The sequence below is a fragment of the Anthonomus grandis genome, chromosome 3 (genome assembly GCF_022605725.1).
Source record: "Anthonomus grandis grandis chromosome 3, icAntGran1.3, whole genome shotgun sequence".
Lineage (NCBI taxonomy): Eukaryota > Metazoa > Arthropoda > Insecta > Coleoptera > Curculionidae > Anthonomus > Anthonomus grandis.
In genome coordinates, this window is record NC_065548.1 from 44,689,182 (window position 1) to 44,711,223 (window position 22,042).

General features: G+C 30.6%; 2 protein-coding genes across 2 annotated transcripts in view; both read left to right on the forward strand.

Annotated features, from left to right (window-relative positions):
* LOC126734024 (guanine nucleotide-binding protein G(q) subunit alpha) overlaps positions 1 to 22,042 on the forward strand; it is an 80,635-nt gene that overhangs the window by 19,873 nt on the left and 38,720 nt on the right. The window lies entirely within an intron of this gene.
* LOC126734022 (vang-like protein 2) overlaps positions 1 to 22,042 on the forward strand; it is a 111,439-nt gene that overhangs the window by 19,855 nt on the left and 69,542 nt on the right. The window lies entirely within an intron of this gene.

Genomic DNA, 22,042 nt, shown 5'->3' on the forward strand with positions numbered 1-22,042 from the left:
AAAGCATTTATCTTCCAGAAAACTAGACTATATTTTGGATTGATTTAAAAACAAAAGTCTATAATATTTCCTATACACATTTAATGAAGTATTAAATATTGGTTTATAAGTATTAAAGAACTTAACGGCATTATAAGTAAAAGATCGCTCGAACAGAGCCGTGGAATTTTGCGGCATGGTCAAGATATTGTATCTAATATTTCGAGTGTGAACCTGGTTTTTTGGTATTAACTTTTTTTTTTTTTTTTTTATTTATTCATTAAACGGGAAACCCCCATTACAAAAAAAAAATTATAAAATACAGTTATGTCAATAATTAATAATCCTTGCTTAAACTATTAAGAGTTAAAGTACTTAACTAAAAAAGAAAGACTCTAAAGTAACTAAACAAAAAAAAAATATCTTTGTGTTAACTAATAGATTAGAAACATAAATTCTCACTTGGTTTACCCATCAAACAACATATTAATTAAAAATATTAATTAAACAATACTAAGTATTCAAAATTTCCATTAAACTACCCTTAAAAGACCCATATGAATTGCTAAAAACATCTAGCCTCTCCTCCCGATGCAAAAAATCTAGAGATCTCACCAAAAAAGAGTTTTTACCATACTTGGTTCTATGGAACCCAATATGAAATAAATTATTTTGTCTAAGTGTTCTCTGAGGAATAGAAAATTTAACCTGGGAAAGTAAATCCGGACAGGATGTAATACCATTCAACAACTTATAGATAAAACAGATGTCAAACATTGTTCTTCTTTTATCCAAAGACAAAACTTTAACATAATTCAATATTTGGGAATAATCATGATTAGCAATAAGATCCAAATTAAACATGTAGTTATAATATCTTAAAAATTTGTTTTGCACACTCTCCAGTAATGACTTATAGACATACTGGGGAGTCCAGATAATTGAGCCATACTCAAGCTGGGATCGTACCAATCCCACATATACAGATTTGACAGCTTGCAATAATAACCCCTTACAATTTCTAAGCGTAAAACCCAACATTCTATTAGCTTTTACTACTATTTGGTCTATATGATTGCAGAAGTTTAATTTCGTGTCAAACAGTATTCCTAAATCCTTAGCAACATCCTTTAATTGAAGTTTCTGGCCGTTAATTGTGTAAAATGATGGTATCCTACTTTTTTTCTTATGAAATGAAATTTGGAAGCATTTATTAATATTCAAATCTAACAAATTATTTTGGCACCACAGAGAAAGGCTATCAAGATCTTTCTGTAAGAGGCTGATATCAAGTTCATTCATAATAACCAAGAAAAGTTTGAGGTCATCAGCAAACATTAAAAATTCTCAATACTCCAAGACATCCCTAAGGTCATTAACAAACAAACTAAATAGCAAAGGAGAGCAGTGTCTGCCTTGTGGCACTCCAGAACAAACTTCAATCACCTTAGATATAAAATTACCAAGTTTAATCACTTGCTTTCTATCACTAAGAAAGCTAAGCAACCATTTTAGCAATCTATCAGAAAAACCTATATTTCTCAATTTTTCAATTAATAACAAATGATTCAGGACTTTGACTAACATATAATCAATAAAGAAAAGTAGAATCTGAATAGGTAAGGTCGCTACCTTACCTTAACCACCTCAACTGAAATATAGAGTCTGATACAAGTCTACAGCAAGTATTCTGCACGCGTTGCAGGCGGTAACGATTTATTTGGTCTAAGCAAGGATAATAAACTATAAGGCAGTAATTTAAAATAGATAAAACAAAGTAAATGTGATATAGTGTCTGTGGCTATGTTCGCCTAAAACTTAAGAATCACAATACAGAATCGCGTGCAAATTTGCACAGTTATTAGTTTTTACCCTCTGAAGGTTATAGGCATGGTTTTATTCACAAGCTATTAATTTTGCAATACAATTGGTTGTTCAACAATACAGCTGACTTGTATGTACAGTACTCGTAGGTTAATAAGCAAAACTGTCATTACTTGTCCCACAGAAACTAACACGTATTTAGAGAGGGGCATACCTAGTACCCCCAGAAAATCGATGTTTGGGCTGGTATATTGGGAGGTGGTATTATCGGCCCAATATTTACATCAGGAAATTTAAATGGCGACATTTAAATTTAAAATCTTTACTAATATAAACAATGTTGCACTAGATTTCAGAAAAAAAAACATAGAAAACATGTATGCTGAAATGATACAGAGGTGTAAACCACACGAACCACTAATAATGCTGGAATTAGAAAATCAGAGGGACATACACGGAAATTTATCTTTAGAAGAACGCTTACTACAATTTCAACAGGTTGGAGCACCTCCTAATGTGCATAATTTAAAATCCACCGATAATAAATGGTTTGAAGAATTTTTTGACAAAGTTACCTCCTCAACAGTCAGCTGAGAGGTGCAAAAAAACCTATTTTGAGTACCCAAAAAACTATTTCCTGTGCAAACCTTTTAGCATGAATGAACTTGAAAGTTCGATAAAAAACACTCGAAACACAGCTCCCGGAATTAACAACATTCAATATATAATGCTCTTATACCTACCTAAGAATGCAAAACAAGTTATGTTAGACATACTTAATGATATTTATTTAAATAGCTATGAAATCGAGCATTTTCAAAAGGTAATTGTTGTTCCTACTCAAAAGCCAGGCAATAACCCCAATGTTGGTAGCTCTTATAGGCCAATATCCCTTCTCTCTTGTATTTTAAAGACATTAAAAAGACTTATTAAAAATTGGTTAGAATATTGGTTAAAAAATAGACAATTCTTACCTAATAAAGTATGAATATAAAAAAGGATTTGGTTCTCTAGATGAGGTAGCACATATAACCACTGATATTCAAAATTGTTTCTCAACAAATGAATATCTAACTGCCTTGTTTTTTGATATAGAGGGTGCATATGACTCTGTAGACATTATTATACTAAAACACAAATTAATAACATTATTTCTTATACCAGAAAATATTGCACAATCTATTATTTTATTATATTGCATAAGAGAAAGTTTCATAAGAAATGCTCAGAATGAAATAGTTGGCTCTAGATCTGTACATATGGGTTTACCCCAAGGCTCAGTTTTAAGCCCTCTTCTCTTTAACATGTACACTAGGGACTTACACACCTTATTATGTAAATATAGTTTAGTACAGTATGCTGATGATTTTTGTATATACAGTATTGATAAAAAATATGACCAATGTTTGAACAGTTTGTGTGACATGTTTAATATTATTAGGAACTGGTCAGTCATAAATGGTTTTGAAATATCTATTAAAAAATCAAGTGTATGTATCTTTACATGTCACAACACTCCTAACATAAGTTATATTAACTTAACAAATGATAGTAGATTACCTTACGTAAAAGCAGTAAAATATCTAGGCATAATTTTAGACAAAAAACTTAATTGGAGAGGTCAAATCAACAGCATCATTTCTAAATGTGAACGAGGATTACATTTTCTATGATATGTCACTAAAATTTGGTGGGGCGGGGCTGTGATGTATCAACAGCCTTAGTTTTCTATAAGAGTTACATAAGATCAATTATTGACTATGGATCACATTTGTTACAGAAAGTAGATATCATACAATATAAAGCTCTGCGAATTAGTTTAGGTGCTATGCGTTCTACCCCTATACGGGCACTTTTAGTTGAAGCATTGGAACCTCCTCTTTATTTGTGCCGAAGCATGCTTAGTGCTAAGTTCCTTACTAAACACAAATTCTTAAATACAGATCTTCTATATGAGGTAAACAAATTAAACATTCAAGATTTAACAAATAAGTATTGGCTACATAAAAACTTCCCTCCATTTTGTGAAGTTTTTTGGGAGATACAACCAATGTTAGATCTAATTGTACCCTTTGAATTAACAAAATTTGATTTTTTCAGCGCTGCTGAAACATGTGTGGTTAAATATCCTTTGTTTACTGATAACTCCATATTAAATAAAATTATACTTAAATTAGAATTATCACAGCATGATACGAGTATACATATATATACAGATGCATCAAAGAGTGAAGAAGGTAATGGAGCACCAATATACATCCCTGACTTAGACATTCAATATCTGACAAAAATTGTAGCATATTTACTTGAGGCAATTTCCATTAGAGAGGCACTTAATCTTGCCTTTTAAGACAGTAACAAAAAATATGTTATACTATCGGACTCATGTCTGTTCTTCAAGGCATTGAAAGGAGGTCTGCTTAGTCTTATAAAGTTAACCCCATAATATGGGAAATTAAAAAAACTTATACGTCGTTTATCCTTTTTTGAAAAAAAAAAGTAACATTTTTAGTAAAGCTGGTAGATTTGTTAGCCAAAAATAGTATTGCCGTTGGCGACTACATACCCGATCTTCCTTGTCTCACTGATATAAACACAATAATTAGGAAAAATACAAATGTTAAGTGGAATGATATTTGGGAAAATATTTACAAAGAATCTCCAACAAGTTATTGCAAATTAGTTCCAAAACTACCTTCTGCATACTGGCATAGCGAACCAAACGTGCCACGGTGTTTTAAAACAACTATAATTCTTATGAAATTAGGACATGCTTGCTACCCAGCACACCTCAACAAAACTAAAGTATTACCTACTGATCTGTGCACAAATTGTGATGTTACAGGTGACCTAAATCACATTTTTTTTTAATGTAAAAAATATACTCAAGAAATCAAGATGCTAGTGGTTAATTTACGCGTGGAATATCAAGCGGCTAGTCCATTTAATATTATGCATTTATTGGCACTAGAACTAGAAAATCCAAAAATATTTAATTATCTAATTACCTTCCTTAGATATGTTAGACTTATTTAGAGTATTTAGTTTAGATTTCTAATTAGAATAGTTATCCTAGTTCCAAGTCTCATTCTCTTATGTTTCTGTGGCCAATATCTCTTGTATTGTATTAAGTCGCCCTGACAGACCCCAGCGGCGTGAAGTCTGTCTCACTGTCTTCAGATAGCATAATGTAGCTAAGAACCGTCCTATAAATTAGATGTATCTAGATATTAAAAAAAAGCGTAATTTGCATAAAGGATAAAAACCTTCTAATCTGGTTCCCATTAGGCCATGGTTGGATGATCATTATCCTAACCAGTGGATTGGAAGAAGAGGTTCTATTGAAAGGCCACCTAGATCCCCCGACCTAACACCTTTTGACTTCTTTGAGTTGGGTCACCTAAAATCTGTGATTTTTAAAACACAACCTGAGTCACTAGAGCAAGTACAGCATAGAATAGTTCAGAAATGTCGTGCTATATCCAGAAAAACATTTATTTAAAACTTTAAAACTAGAGTTTATTATTGTCTTCAAAAAAAAAAAAAGAAATATTTTCGACATTTACTTAAATAATAACGAAAATTTAAAAATAGTGTTTTTATTTCTTGTTTTCCTTGGTAAGAAGAATTTTCTGAAATGTGACTTTCTATGGAAAAGTGTTTTTCAATACCTTCGAGATGATATATCACTCACCCTCCGTTTTATTTAAGATTTTAGGGGTGTATCTCACCCTGTCCAAGGGGTTGCAGATACAGGTGAGATGTAGGCTTGTTTTTGTTTGCCCTTTTTTTTATAGAAACTGTTTTCAGCGTTTTTTTATTTGGTTTTTCATTCCTAATATGTGGCCATTTCCAGTTTTTAAATTGTCATCCTGTATGTGTGAATCATTACCAAACTTTTTCTTATGTACATTTCAACATTATTAAGTATTAAGAAACTTATCAAATAATTAAGAGTCAAGGATGCTATCTTATCATGTAGGAGTAATTAGAATCAACATTATCATTTTATGCATATTTTTTATGTTATAACCCAAACAAGTTAGTAAAAAAAAATAATTTGTTTGAGTTTTGCAAGTAAAAATGTTTTTGTCATCTGTATATTATATATATTATTTTTTAACAGCTCTTATAAGACTTTCTTTATAGTTTGGTCAGGTAAACCTAAGTGATGTTTTTGTTACAATTATAGTCAGTTGATTATTCCTTTAATTTTTACTCTTGAAATCATAAGTCTTCATTTTCACTCAGTAGTAAATTCTATTTTATATCGCAGTGTGCGTGCAGCTTTTTAGTGGTGTTTTTATGTGTTATTAAATCTTATTATTAATAGATACAAGAATTAGACAAGTGGAATCCTAAAATCTCTTGTTTGTCAAATTTGCATTGTTCAATAACCATATTACTATTCAGTAGGATTGCAGTTGGGTCATTCTCCAAGACTAGATTTTTCGAACTTTATTTAAAACTTATATTTAGAATTTCTTTTTTGTCACTGAATAGTATTTAGTATATAGTATTAAAGCAATTCTATAAAGAGCTCCACGCTACAGATAAAAGAGAAATTAAATCAAGAATCTATGATCCCACTCCCAAAAATCTAAATAAGGGATCAGAAGAAATCCCAGAACACACAATTTATGAAATGCACAAGCCAATTTTTGAAATGAAAAGCAACAAATCTCCTGGAGAAGTCTTACACAAGGCAAAACACACGCCACGACAATAAAATAATGCAACCATTTCCCTAATACCTAAAAAAGGTGATATAAACAATCTCACAAATTATCAGTGTACTTTTTCACTTGAATCATCGCAAATATATTAAAAGCGAAAGTAAACCTTTATTACGGAGTCAAGGAAACAAACTGGGTTTCGACCAGGTTACATCCTAAAGAATCTGATAACAAGTCCATTGAATACAATAAACCACTTGTCCTGATATTTGTGGTCTATGAAAACCCCTTTAATACTATAAATCAGTATCGGATGTTTATATTGTATAAGTGACTCTTTAACTGTAGAACAGACCATCAACATACCTTAGTACTAGTGCTACAGCTAACGTAAAACTGCAGAAGACAACAAATAAATTCAAAATAAATCATCAGAGTTTGGCAAGGGGGTACTATTTCGCTGAGGCTGTTTATGAACTTAAGTAGGTTTATAAGTAAGTATAGGTACTTAAGTAAGTATATTTTTAAATCTGTAATTGTGGCAAATCTCTGGTTAAAAATAAGCGGTGAAGAACTAACACATTTAAGATATGCAGATGACATAGTCCTAATACCAAATTGCTTTGACCATGCTCTGAACATGCTAAGGCCAGACTAAAAATTAATGTGACAAAAACCCAACTTCTAACTAATCTTTTACTTGGTGAAGCAGTATATACCGGGTGACACAGGAAAAAGGGAACACTTAATAACTATTTTACTACTCAAGATAAATAAATGAAATTTGGTATATCAATAGAATTATTATAAGAGCATCTTTTGACATATTCAGTTGTTTTCCGTCACTTCCAGTTTAATCGGACTAACTTTCTTATTTTAAATGGGAGACTTGGTTTATTATTTTGTATTTCGATAAAAAAATAATATTCTGAGAATAAGAATACTGCATTTGCTACTTTCTGTTTTATACTCATAGAAAAAATCATTTTTTTTTAATTTTAAAATAGGGTGCCATGGATGCATTGACAGTTTCAATTTTTAATCAAGTAATCACGGAAAAATAGTTTTTGTTACATATTATGATTTAACTCTTTTACACGTCTATTTAAAATGACCAAACCATTAATTTTGGCATTTACTTAATTTTTTTAAATAGCACGTTATTGGGAACAACCACTTTTAAAACGAGGTTTCTTTTTCCCCATATTTTGATATAATTTTTTAAATCGGTTGATAAATAACCCATAAGAAAAAAAATAAGTCATATTAATCAATCAAGAGGACTTTCGGAAAGCCTGGAACAAAGAAGTTTGGCCAAACGGAGCTGTCATATCTCGGTTTTTCACCAAGAGGAGGGTGCCACCAGAACAATAGGAGGACTCTCTGAAAGTATCCTAACTACATCAAGGCAGTTGTCAATCTACTATCAGAATGTACGCGGATTAAGAACCAAAACAAATGCATTATATACAGCAACTTTATCGGAATGTTATGATGTAATTGCATTTGGCGAGACATGGTTAAATGAGAACATATTTAACTCAGAGCTCCTAGATGAGAGATATACAATGCTTTGTAAGGACAGAATTGTCCAAAGGGGAGGAGGAGTCCTTATTGCACTCAAGAAGGAACTGCCTTATGAAATTGTAAATGCTGACTGTGATAGTGACTGTCTGATACTTAAAGTAAGTGTTAAAAATATATCTGTTTATTTGTCTGTTGTTTATTTTATATCAAATTCCACTGTTTTAATGTATGAAAAATATTTTAACCTTTTGGAGGAGAAGTTAATTTGCCTTATTTTAATAATTGTAATTATACAGATTGTGATAAAAATGTCTTGATGCAGCAATTTATTAATATGTATAATCTATGCCAAGTAAATAATATTCCTAATTTTATGAACAGATCTTTAGATCTTTCACTAACTAATATAGAAAAATGCACAGTATTGAGACCAAGTGACCTTTATTACCTGAAGATGCTTACCACCCTGCTCTTAATTTACAATTTAATCTGAGGATTGTACAAAATAAAACAATTAATAAGAAGACTTATACATATAACTATGCAAAAGGTAACTTCTTTACACTTTATAGATTACTTTCTGATTGCAACTGGTCTATGGTGTTTAAATGCTATGATGTTTGTATGGGGTTTAATACATTTTATAAGCTAATATATCAATTTCTGGACATTTCAATTCCAAAAACAAAGATAAAATCCAACACTGCAGGGAAATTTCCAATATGGTTCTCTCTTGATTTAAAACATAAAATTAAAAAGCAAAATAAGCTTCACTGTCAGTTGAGTAAGCAAGTGAGCCCAGAATGCGTTGAATATCAGCACCTTAGAGCTGAAATAAAAAATCAAACAAAATATGAATATAATTTGTACAAAACTTCAATTGAAAAAATTTAGCTGCTGATCCAAACGCATTTTGGGCTTTCTTTAAATCTAAAGCTAGGAGTGCAGGTATACCAGTGGCCATGACCTTAAATGATATCAATTTCAATAAACCCCTTGATATTGCAAATGCTTTTGCCCAATATTTTGAGTCTGCATATAGCACAGCTGGCTGTTCCGATCATCACATAAATAATAAAGAATGAGGCACTTTTGTTTTCAAAAAAAATTATGAGAGTGATGTAATAAATGCTATTAAGAAACTTAAACCTAAAAAATCTACCGGCCCAGATGAAATTCCTTCTTATATCTATAAAGGTCGTGCTGAGCTTTTAACAAAACCCCTAGTGTATCTTTTCAACATGTCAATTGAACAGGAATCCTTTCCAGATATTTTGAAGTTATCAATGCTCTCACCAATTCATAAAAAAGACAAGAAAAATTATATATCAAATTATATTCATCTCTTAAATTGTTTATCTAAAATTTTTGAAAATATTCTCTATGATAATTTACATGAACATGGTAAACATAAAATCAACAAGTGTCAGCATGGTTTTGTTAATGATAAATCCACAGTGACAAATCTGTGTATTCTCTAAGAACAAATCCCTAAGGCAATTGAGTCTAAGGAGCAGTTAGATGTGCTATATACCGATTGTGAGAAGGCATTTGACAAGGTAGATCACTGTGTGCTTTTAAATAAATTGGTTGGCTTTGGTTTTTCTAAAAAAGCTTGTAATTTCATGAAATCTTATTTATCTGGGAGAAATAAAGTGGTTAAGATTGGTAATTGTCTATCAGATCAATATATGTCAATCTCAGGTGTTCCCCAGGGTAGCTTGGTCCCTTGCTTTTTGTTCTTTTTATTAATGACCTGCCTGATTGTGTCTTCTCATCTGTAAGTCTGATGTATGCTGATGATTTTAAACTATTTAAAACTATTGCTGTCAAGGAAGATGCTGTAAAATTAAAAAATGACCTATGTTCTGTGGTTGATTGGTTCAAGATTAATAATATGTCCCTTAATGTTCAAAAATGTGCTGTGGTCACTTTCACTCGTAAAGTTAACTATTTTCTTGAAGACTACTATATTGATAGTACCAAAATTCTTAGAAAAAACTTTATTAGAGATTTGGGAGTAACTTTTCAGACCAATATGAAATTGAATTGTCAATATAGTGAAATAGTTAATAAGGCTTACTGTTCTTTGGGTTTTGTAACAAGAAACAGTAGAAATTTTAGCAGCACTATCATTAGACTTTCTAATGCCCTTGTTGGGCCACATATGGAGTATGCCTCTACTATATGGTCACCTGAAGCATCATCACATTCAGACATTATTGAGAAGGTACAGAAAAGATTTTTAAGATTTCTGTATGTCAGAAAGAACAAAGAATACCCATATATGGTGTCATACAGGGCAATGTTAAAAACGTTTGACTTCCAGATGCTATGTACCGGAAGGCAGAATCGGGCAGTCATTTTTATATATTTCATTGTAAATAATGTTAAATACTTAAGCTGTGATCTAATTGAATACATTTCTTTTAAGATACCTAAGACTAGATTATGAATAACTAATAAAGAGCTTTTTTATATAAATAATTTTAATACTACATCTCCAATCAATAATATGTTAAGGATTTGTAACAATGTCTGAAATGGCTTTGAAGATGTAGATATATTTAATATCAGGATTAAGGAAATTAGGAGGTTGCATGAGCATCGGGACATAGTTTAGGACTCATGTTTTACTTTTTTCTTCTTATCTTTTTTTTTCTCTTGTTATAGGGTTTACATGTAATTACTATTACGCGATATATAGTGTTTGTAAAGTTTTTTGAATTAATAAATGAATAAATATTACCATTTATGAGCTAAAAAAATTAATAAACGAGTTTAATTAATAGAAATACCATAGAAGGATTTGATTTCTTGATTAGGAGGCTGCATTTTGACGCATTCTTAAGTTATTTTTCAATGACATCTTGTCAACTTTAATTATTATTTGTTATTCAAATAAATTGGCAGTAGTTTTTGAAAGAATTTTAATGTTTACTAATATTTGAAATGTTTGCTGACTGTATTTCTGAAAAACTGATTTAAGTAATAAAACAAAATGTAAATTATTATTTTCCCATGATTACTTGATAAAAAATTAAGATTTTCAATGCATTTATGACACCTTATTCTAAAATGTATAAAAATGATTTTTAATGACCTTTTTTCGTGTGTCACTCGGTATAGCTGGCATTTAAGTAAAAGAAACTACCTCATACATGTATCTTGGCCATGAAATCTGTATAAACAGACTTGCTGATCTGCTTAAGCATAGGATTAACTTGGGCCGCATTTGGGAATTTAAAGCACATTTTAAAATCAGATTTACCCATTTGTCTGAAGGAAAAGGTTTCCAACCTGTGTGCTGCTTGTCCAAACTTATAGTGCTAAGACTTTCACATTATCAAAAAAATCAAAGTGGCAGAGCATGCAATGAAAAGGTCAATGTTGGGACTGACCCTCCCAGATCACATCACAAACGCTGAGCTTTGTAGAAGAATCAGAGGGATTGACGCAGTAGAAAGAATAGCGATCCTAGCGACACTTTGCGAGAATGCGCGATAACAGATAGACCAAGAGGATCATAGAGAGGAGGTCTATACAGTACCCATACAGAAGAAGGGAAACTACGCCAACTAGATGATCCGATGATATTAAAGGGATCCAGACAAATTGGTGCCAGGAGGGGCAAAATAGGAGAATGTGAAAGTAATCAAGGGAAGCTATGTTCAACAATGGGCAAATACAAATATAGGGTGATTAATGATGATGATGTTGAATTAAAACAATTACATTTCTTCACTTCAGAGGGCCATTCTCTGAGAATGTCTAGATTTTAAGTCAATTGTCCAGTGTTTATCATATGCTTTATTGTCAAAAAATTACAAAATTTTTGTAGACAAAGCTAATAAAAACAAAACAGACAAAATAAAAAAATAAAAATAAATATACAAACAAAATAAATACATGCAAAACTGTACAAAAACAATGTACCTGGTCAATATACATCATGATGTATAAAATGTCAATAAAAATAAACACAATAGTCAATAACAGTAAATTAATTAAATACAGAATGAAAGTGCAATTTATTTAATAAAAAAAAACTAATATATTCTCTATTTTAAGATATAAAAAGAGCCAGTGTGTGTGTGATACCCAAAAAGTAATCCTAGAAAAAAATCCTCCACTGCGTACAAGGCTTTTTCCAGAAAGTATGCCTTCAAAGCATTATGAAATCGAGGAAAAGAAGTAATTGATTTAATTTCCAAAGGCAAATGATTATGCATCTTTTTGACTCTGTATAGAATACAGCTTTTTTACTAACTCGGACCGAGGGGTTTGCAGATAAAGATCATGCACTGCGTTGCGAAGTGAATAATTAGAGACTATTGGCATTTCTGACTTATGTTTGCGTACTAAGCAAATAGATTCAAATATGAATAAAGAGGGAAGAGTAAGTATCTTATATTTTTTAAAGATTTCTTGACAGTGAGCTCTGCTATTAAGTCCAAGCAGATACCGAACTGCTCTCTTTTGGATTTTAAAGATGCGCTCAAATTGAGTCACACCGCATATGCCCCAGAATGGAAGGGCGTAACGTAGATGTGACTCAAAAAGGGCATAATAAACTGTTGATGTTTGAAAACTTAATTCCCTGAAAACTCATCTTAAGGCTAAACATGCTGAACTTAATTTTTTATATAAGGCATTAATATGCATGTCCCATTTTAGGGAGTAGTCAACATTAAGTCCCAAGAACTTCACAGATTCAACGACGTCCAAACTGGTGTTGTTAAGTACAAAGGGTTGAATAGTAGTTTTATATGATAAGACTTTAGTTTTTGAGACATTTAGGCACAGAAGATTTGAATCGCACCACGATTTAATGGTAATTAAGTCATTAGAAATAGTAGCATGTAGTACCCTAGCATCCGGATTGCTCCATGTAAAGCTAGTAGCGTCAGCAAAAAGACAGATTTTGCAGACAGATTTGAAAAAGACAGATTTAGATAATGCGGATCAACAAAGTACGGACTGTGATTATGTAAGCAAAAAAATTAACATAGGTTCCAAACTCTTAAATATCATTCATTTTAACATAAGAAGTTTAAAAAAAAAACTTTGATCAAATGATAGTTTTTCTACAAACATATAATTTAATATCCTGCGACATTATTGTTTTGGGTGAAACATGGCAATTGGTTGGTAATGAATTTAATATAGAGGGCTTTAAAATGTATTATAATGGGGGAGACTGTAACCAGAATGATGGGGTGGTTGTTTATATAAAAAATAATTTAAACATAAACAAAGTAGAAAATATAAAACTAATTAGGTCGGGAATTACTTTGATTAGGATAACTTTAGCTATAACTGATATACAATATGGCATAACGTGTATATATAGACCTCCCTCGACGGTAGTATCGTCTTTTCTCGATGACCTGGAAAATTATTTATTACGTGAATGTAATCAGCAAACAGAAATACTTCTGGGAGATATAAACATAAATACTCTATCTGAAAATTCAGCTGATACAAATAACTACCTAGCTCTCTTGATGTCTTACGGATTCTACTCCCTTATAACTGGTCCTACACGGGTCACATTAACATCAAGGACCTGTATTGACCACATTTTCCTTAAAAAAAAAATTTTTTGGAAAACAAAAATAAACATCTTTCTTTTATTTTGGAAACTGACGTTACCGATCACTATCCTGTGTTGCTTAATTTTGCTAGAGACGAGGTTCGGGCAGGTAATGTTTCCAATAATATAAAAATTAAAACTATAAAAATATTAAACAATGAGAAGGCAAAAGATTTACTTATAAAACAAAATTGGGAAAACACTATCTTAAATATTAATGATGTCGAAATTGCAACCAAAATTTTTTATAATGTTGTCGAACATATTATACAAAGCTGTGAAGAGACAAAAATATTAAAACAAAAAATAATTAAAAAAATAAAACCTTGGATAACTGCTGCTATTATATGTTCAATAAAAAATAGGGACAAAATGAAAAGAAAATTGAATAAAAATTATAGTTTGGAAAAAGAACAACAATATAAAACATACAGAAACTCATTGGGTAAAATAATAAATAAATGTAAAAATGACTATTACAAAACAAAAATTGAGGAATCTAAGAATAATATGAGCAAAATGTATAAGGTTATAAATGAGGTTACAAATCAAATTACTACTAAAGGAAATGACATAATAAAAATAAAAAATAATAACAAAGAATTTTCAAATAACAAAGACATGGCAAACTTTTGTAATCAGTATTTTATAAACGTAGGAGTAAATATGCAAAACCAAATAAAAAAACCAAAAAAACAATTCAAAATTAATCATAACAGTGTATCTTCAATGTTTGTAAAACCAACTAATAGGAATGAAATAATTAAACATATTTTTTCGTTAAAAAACAATTCAGCGCCTGGGATAGATACTATTAGCTCAAAATTTATAAAAAAATTTCATATTTACCTTATTGAACCATTGGTTCACATTATCAACCTAATATTTAAAACAGTAACAGTACCTACTCAATTTAAAGTATCAATAATCACTCCAATATATAAATCAGGTGATAAATGTGAAATAGGTAACTATCGTCCTATAAGTGTGATCAATCATTTTTCCAAGCTCTTCGAGAAATGTTTGAAAGATAGACTTATTGACTATTTACAAAAAAATAACATATTAACACAAAATCAGTTTGGTTTCATTGGGGGGCTCAGCGCATCCGATGCTGTCTGCGAATTAACAAAGCGAGTGAATCAGGCTTTTGATGGTGATAGAAAGTGTTTGGCAGTGTTTCTGGACCTAGCAAGGGCCTTTGACACTGTACCGCATGAGCTTTTGCTAGATACTTTAAGATCTTATGGTATTAGAGGTCCAGTGTCAAAGGTCTTTGAAAGTTACTTGGGGGACAGAAAACAGTCTTTAAAAATAAATAATGAGATTAGTGAACCATCTTATATAAAAATTGGAATTCCACAAGGAACAGTTATTGGACCTATACTCTTTATAACTTATATTAATGCTCTTACCAATCTTAAAATTCATGACGGGTCACTGATATCATATGCAGATGACACGGTTGCGGTGTTTCACGGAATTTCTTGGGGAGACACAAAAAAAACTGCAGAACTTGGTCTAGCAACAGTCAAGAACTGGCTGGATTCTTTTAAATTAAGTCTCAATAGTCAAAAAACAAACTATATTGCATTTTCTATAACAGCTGCTAATCGCCCCAGCTTTCAACAAATTAAACTTGAATTAATTGATATCAAGGAAGTTTCATTTACTAAATATCTGGGTATCATTGTGGATAAACATTTAAAATGGGACCAACACATTCTAAAATTAACACAAAACATCCGTAAACTTATTTATCGATTTCATATTTTGAGAAATATCTTAAATGAAAAACTACTAATTTTAATTTATAAATCCTTGGTTGAGTCCTTGTTAAGGTATGGGGTGATTGTCTGGGGAGGTCTATATAAGAATTGTTTAAAACAACTTAATGTAGTACAAAACTTTATTTTAAAAGTTATATACAAAAAACAAAAAAGATTTCCTACACAACAATTATATTCTGAAGAAATTTTTAATATACGCTCAATTTACATATTGTCAACATGCATTTATACACATAAATCAGAAAAAATCAAGAATTATGTTAGTCATTCCTACACAACCCGAAATAATATAAACAGACACCTAAAAATACCAAACATAAAAAAAACTATAGGGCAACGATTTTTAGGATACTTGTCCCCGAAATTTTATAACATCTTACCAAACAGCTTAAAAAATATAAATAATATTAAAAACTTTAGTAAGGTCTGTAGAAAATTTATTTATTCAAATATAGATAAATTTAATTTTTTTAAATAGTTTTGGGAAGGGAAATTTTATTGGAGAATTTTTGTTTAGTTGTAGATTATGGTTAGTTATATTATTACTAAAATTTTGTGATTTCTCAGCATACACAAACAGATGTTACAACATCTAGGTGTATGTTAAAAACAATGACTGTTAACTATTATTATTGAATATAATTAAGTTAAAAATTGTTATAATATAACCAAAATGATTAATAAATTTGAATTTGAATTTGAATTTGCCACTGATGTTAAGATTGGCCATGTCATTTATAAAGATCAGAAAGAAAACTGAACCTTGAGGTACCCCACATTCTATTGGTTTGCAAGAAGACTTTGTCGTATCAACCTTTACAAGCTGATTTCTGTAACTGAGATACGATTTAAACCACTCAAGGGGCGTTCCTCTGAACCCATAATAATAGTATTTATAGTTTTAAACTTGTGATTTGGTGTTGTGTCTTATTCTATAGTAGTCTTGGTTACATTCATAACATAGCAGCTGAAACAAAATGCAAATTATCTGATGCTTTAGAATCAATAAATGTTTTTACATTACACATAAGAAATTTTAAGGAAGGTTAAATCAAGTTAAAAAAACAACGAAAGGATTAAATTTGAAGTGTTATCTGTGGTACTCACCGTGCCTCTTATTAATTCTATGATAACCCCTTCTTAATTTAAAAGAAGCTCAAAAATATGGGCTGGTGCAAAATATGGCTTAAGCCAACTTGATTGGCTGTTCAAATCAGAAAGAAAGCTAAATGTAGTCTATGGTTCACCAGAACTCAAAAATTTACAGTTTAAATTAATAAAATAGATTTTATTAAAAAAAAATGAAGGATTGCCCGGAAGCTTCCCACTTAAGCGTGATGCTTCCAGACAATGAATAATTTGAAATTAAATACAAATATTGATATTGAAAAATCATAAAATAATTAAATAAGTCCGGCGAATCTAGATTGTTGTGAAATCAAAGCTTATTAAAAATATAGTAATTCCATCTGATCTGACTATCTGCCCGCAATCAAAATAAAAAAAAAAGATCAATGGAGTCCTGGAGAATAGTCAACAAATTAAGAGGCAAAACCAACTCATCATCTCGCACTTCAATCCTTGATGCAAGCCATGATGCTTGCACTGATCATGTGGATTTTCGGGAATACTTGGATCATTTGTTTGTTTCAGATGTTTTCTTTCTTGCTCTGGTTTCATCATTAGAAATTCAGAAATTATTTGGACAAATTAAAAATAAAAATTCTTCTGGGTATTGGGAGGAGTGCTATTAGCTCTCCCAGACACGGCCTTGGAGGTTTTGGCATTTTTAACAGGTACCTTTCCTTCTTGTTTAAAAAAAACTTGTGCTATCCCTTTATACAAAGAGGGAGATGCAAATAATCCTTCAAGCTTTCAACCAACAACTCTTCTACCAACTTTGTCAAAAATTGTGGAAAAACTTATTAAAAATAGGGTCTTTTCATTTTTAAATATGTATAACAACCTTATAAATGTACAGCAGTTTGGCTTTCAGGCATCCCTAAGCAGGACTGATACTATTTTCAATTTTTTGGAAAAGTTATATCTTGGACGGTGACTTGGAGTTTTCGGTGACTTGTCTAAAGCCTTTGACCGCGTCAGCCACAGTATACTGTTGTGTAAATTGGAGGCTTATAGATTCAGGGAAATGGTCTTGGAGTGGTTCCACTCATATTTGATGGGAAGAGTGCAGACTATTAACTTTCAGGGTCAAAGATCCAATGAAATAAAGACTAGCATAGGTGTCCCTCAAGGATTAGTTTTAGGACCTCTCTTATTCTTAATCTATGTTAATGATTTGCCTCATATTTCAATAAATGGGGATTTTACCATCTTTGCAGATGATACCACCACAAATAAGAATTGTGAGCAGCTTGAGACAAACATTCGAACAGATTTATGTAAGGTAAAAAGATGGTGTGATGCTTATAAGCTATTCTTTAATATTTCTAAAACAAATATGTGCAATTAATGATGTCTGTTTAAGTAATAATATAGTATTGTCTGCTAATGTGAGCAAATTTCTTGGGTTGTATATTGATTCTGGGTTAAAATTTGAAAATCATATAAGCACATTATGTAATAAAATTTCCTTTGGCTCTTATGCTCTTCTTGTCATTGTGCGCATTGTGGGCTAGAGCTTCATATTTTTCTTTAAATGAATCCCATCTTTGTTATGGTATTTGTTTCTTACTTTGCGCTGTATTTTTTTTTTGGAAACAGTCTGCCTGATTTTTAAAAAACATAATGGTGAACTCTCGGGTGAACTAAATGTAGAGAATATAGGTTATAATACTTGGCCTGCCTCTTACATCAGATTGCCAATCCCTCGGTCTGAACAAGTAAAAAAATCAGTGGTGTATAATGGAAAGAAAATGTTCAATCATCTACCCTTATCCATACACCAAAGTAACAACAGCTTGGAATTTAGACGCTCTATGAAAGCTTTTTTAGTCACGGAATATTTTTCTGAAGTATTTCAATACAAATTATTAAGTAACTTTGCAATTCACATCTTTCAAATTTAATTTTATTATCTTTATTTCAATGTATTCATGTATTATTTTTTTAGTATAACATTATAATTTTATTGTTATATGGAACTAAAATTTTTATAATGTATATTTTATGACCCTTGACTCTGGTGATGGTTTTACTTGTGTTTTTTTATGACTGGCTATTTTTAGCTTGATTTTTTGTTGTATATATTAAATAGAACAATTTTTGTAACACCTTTATTTTATTTTATTTTAGTTACAACTGTATTTCTTAGGTTTTGTTAACAACAATGCATATTTTTTTTTACATTAAAGCATATTTTAAATCCGTCATTGACATGCAGGCCGATAAGGTCACAGGCAATGAGCACCACTGACTTGAAATATAAACGTGTAGTGAAATGTTCAGAGAGATATTCCGAAGCATGGGCAACCTGCACTCTGCCAAGTTAAAGAGAGAAAACCTTAATATAGTTATTTATAAAATTACAAATAATATTATTAACGATAGTATAACGGTGAATTTAATAAAATTCCAAGTAAGTTCCTATAAACAGACGATAACAAAATCTACAAAATAACTTATCGTAAAATCAAATCAAGTATGCTTTATTTTCACATAAAATAAAAAATTGTTAACAAAGCTGACTCCAATAGAGTAAACAAACATACAATAAAAGAAACAAATGGGAACACATAAAAAATAAATTGAACAATATAATTAAAATATCAGAATTTATAAAACATTTAAATATCACATAATAAAAACCTATAAAATAGTAGTAACTCAACTCAGATTGGTCAAAATCTGTATTGTAATTATTCATCATGCAATACTGTAAAAACCACCTTCAATCAACTTTTTTTTTTGCACTAAATCTGAACCTCCAATAGTAAGTCAATAAAGTCTAAGTCAACTAAAAATGTTCCTACTTCTTGGGACATTTTTTTCTTCTATAGTGTAGTAGTCTTTTATAACTAAGATGTTTCTTATCTGTCTCCTAAATAGCTTATAAGAAACTGTCTGTCTTACGAGGTCATGGAAGATGATTAAATATTTTTTTACTTTCGTAAAAAATTGATTTTTTGGTCAACAAAGATGTAGGGATTGGTAAATTTATATTATGTGAGGACCAAGTATTATTTACATTTTCCGATTGGTTACCAAAAGAATACTTCTTATGCATCAAACAAACAGTCTCCAGTATAAATAAAGATGAAAGAGTCAACATTTTCTGGATAATAAAGTGAGCTTTGCAAGACTCATGATGCTTAAGAATAAGATCATAAAATTCAGATGATACATAATACAAAATTAATATTAATAATAAATAAAATCTTATCTAAATAACAAAATACATAGTTATCTTAACAATAGATCTAGTACATTAGAAGCAAAGACCTTAAACATGCGCAGATGCGGCGTATATGGTTGCCTAAAACCATTGTTAGATAACCAGTACCCAATGCCATCTATGCATACTCTTAGCAAGGGAATGGTACTATCGATTTTTAAGATTCACCATTTATTGAGATTGTTATATATTTAATTATTCTAACGTAACATTGACATGTCATATGTTAGAATCATTGCTAACAACTTAATGCTAGTTTTAGGTTGAGCAAGATTTATGTATTTGTTGAGTGTTTCCTGGGTAGAAGTCTGTAGTGATGCATGTGAAAAATTCTGCACAGACACGGGCTCCTTAGCTTTACTATCAGATATAAGAAGCTACTGCAGTCTTTTCTCTAACCTTGATTTCTGAGATTCAAGTTGTATGTTCCTAATTTCGAGTTCATAAATCCTTTTTTCATGTGGATTATTAATGAGACTTACATTATCCTGCATTGGAAGACTGAGAGTATCAAGCTTAGAAGAAAGAGAGTTGGAGATGGTTTCACAAAAGGTCTCACATATGTTTTTTAGTTGAAATTCTGCACCATTCAACTAATTTGGAAACACAACCTGTTTGTTGCTTCTTTACATTGCGAAGGCAGGACTCACAGGCAAAAAGCACAGTTCTAGACTTCATCTCAGTAACTTGTGCTTCAGATCTTGAAAGTTTGGCGCAGGCCAAGCAATGAGCATTATCGCAAAAATCACAAATGATTTTATATTTAATTTCCTTTTCTGAAAGCATAGAATTATATTTAGAACAAGACATTTTCATGTCCAAACCAGACCAGTGTTGATGCACTTTTGACATATTGCAGCAGAGAGATTGTGTGAATCCTTTATTCTACTGCAGTTTATTCTATCCTCTTCTATGGTTTATCTCCTTGGGAAACTCTCTCAATAATGAGTGTGTACTGATATGTCAAAAATACATTAGTTATTCCATATTTAGGTTTTCACTTAGCGCCTCATGCCCTGGAACCTTCCCAAACATCATTAATATTAATATTTTGCAATGTGCTTCTGAAGCCTTTAAAAGTTCTAGTAAGGTTATGAAATATGCAATTGTTAACTATTTTAGAAATGCAAATACATGTATATTCCTTTAGAGTGTCTATCTCAGGTGCATGATAGACCTGTGAATCTAAAAATTTGAAATAATTTTAAATAAAAAATTGTCTTTTGTTTTTCTTTATTTGTTAAATATTAATACCAATATCAATACCCATGTATTCTATGTCTATGGCAATAATTAATTAATTTGGAGAAAAAAGCGCTTTTATAAATGTAGAGCAACATTTATATTTTTAAAGTACCATTAGTAATAATCTGGGTAATAACTATATACATTAATAGGTTAGCTAAGTGGAAAAACATACAATTATCATAATCATTCTTAGAAAACTCAATTACACCTACATGGAAAAAAAAGGTACAAATATTCATATGTTTTCAATTACAGTAAAATTGTTTCAAACCCTAAAGTCATAAAAACATTTTTAAAATTCATAGCTACTGCTAAATAACATTTTTGATAAAATGTCAACAAGTGTTTATATTAAGGTTTTTCAATTGTTCATTTTTGTTACACCAATCTACATGTATTACTTCTTAACTACTCAATCTTTCGTTTCTATACATTTTTGTGAAATTCACCTTTCATTTATCTCTGAATAAACCTCTAAAAGTTTACTAAAATTAATCACTTGTTTTGTTTTTGTTTTCCCCCTAGTCCCTCAGATCCTTTTTGATAGATCTGTCCGGACTTCTATTTGTTAAACGAATTTTTTTTTATATATGTATGTATGTATCTATTACAAAAAAATATTTCACAGCGAAAAATCTAATATCATTTTATGTCACTAAATTTTTCTTAACAATCATGTTGGTACTTTATACCTATGATAAATTTTTACAATTTAGATAACTGTAAAATTATGCATTTCCATAGAAAGCATTGCATACAACCAATATTTTATATCTAAATTTATTTATTCTGGGATTTTGTTAATGTATGGTCTGGTGCCATTGTCGTTGTTTTGTGATAATTTACTTTCACTGCAACAACGAGGAAACATACTCAAAACAATTAAGCGTCTTATAACTTCTATTTAACATATTTTTGGTGCCATTCAGTATTTTCTTAAATGGGGTGTTATTTTCTATGTTCTCTTTTTTTGTAAGACCATGTAGATTTAAATTACAGAGCTAGGTTTTTCAGACTAAGTTAACTCATTTTGTGACTGAGATACATG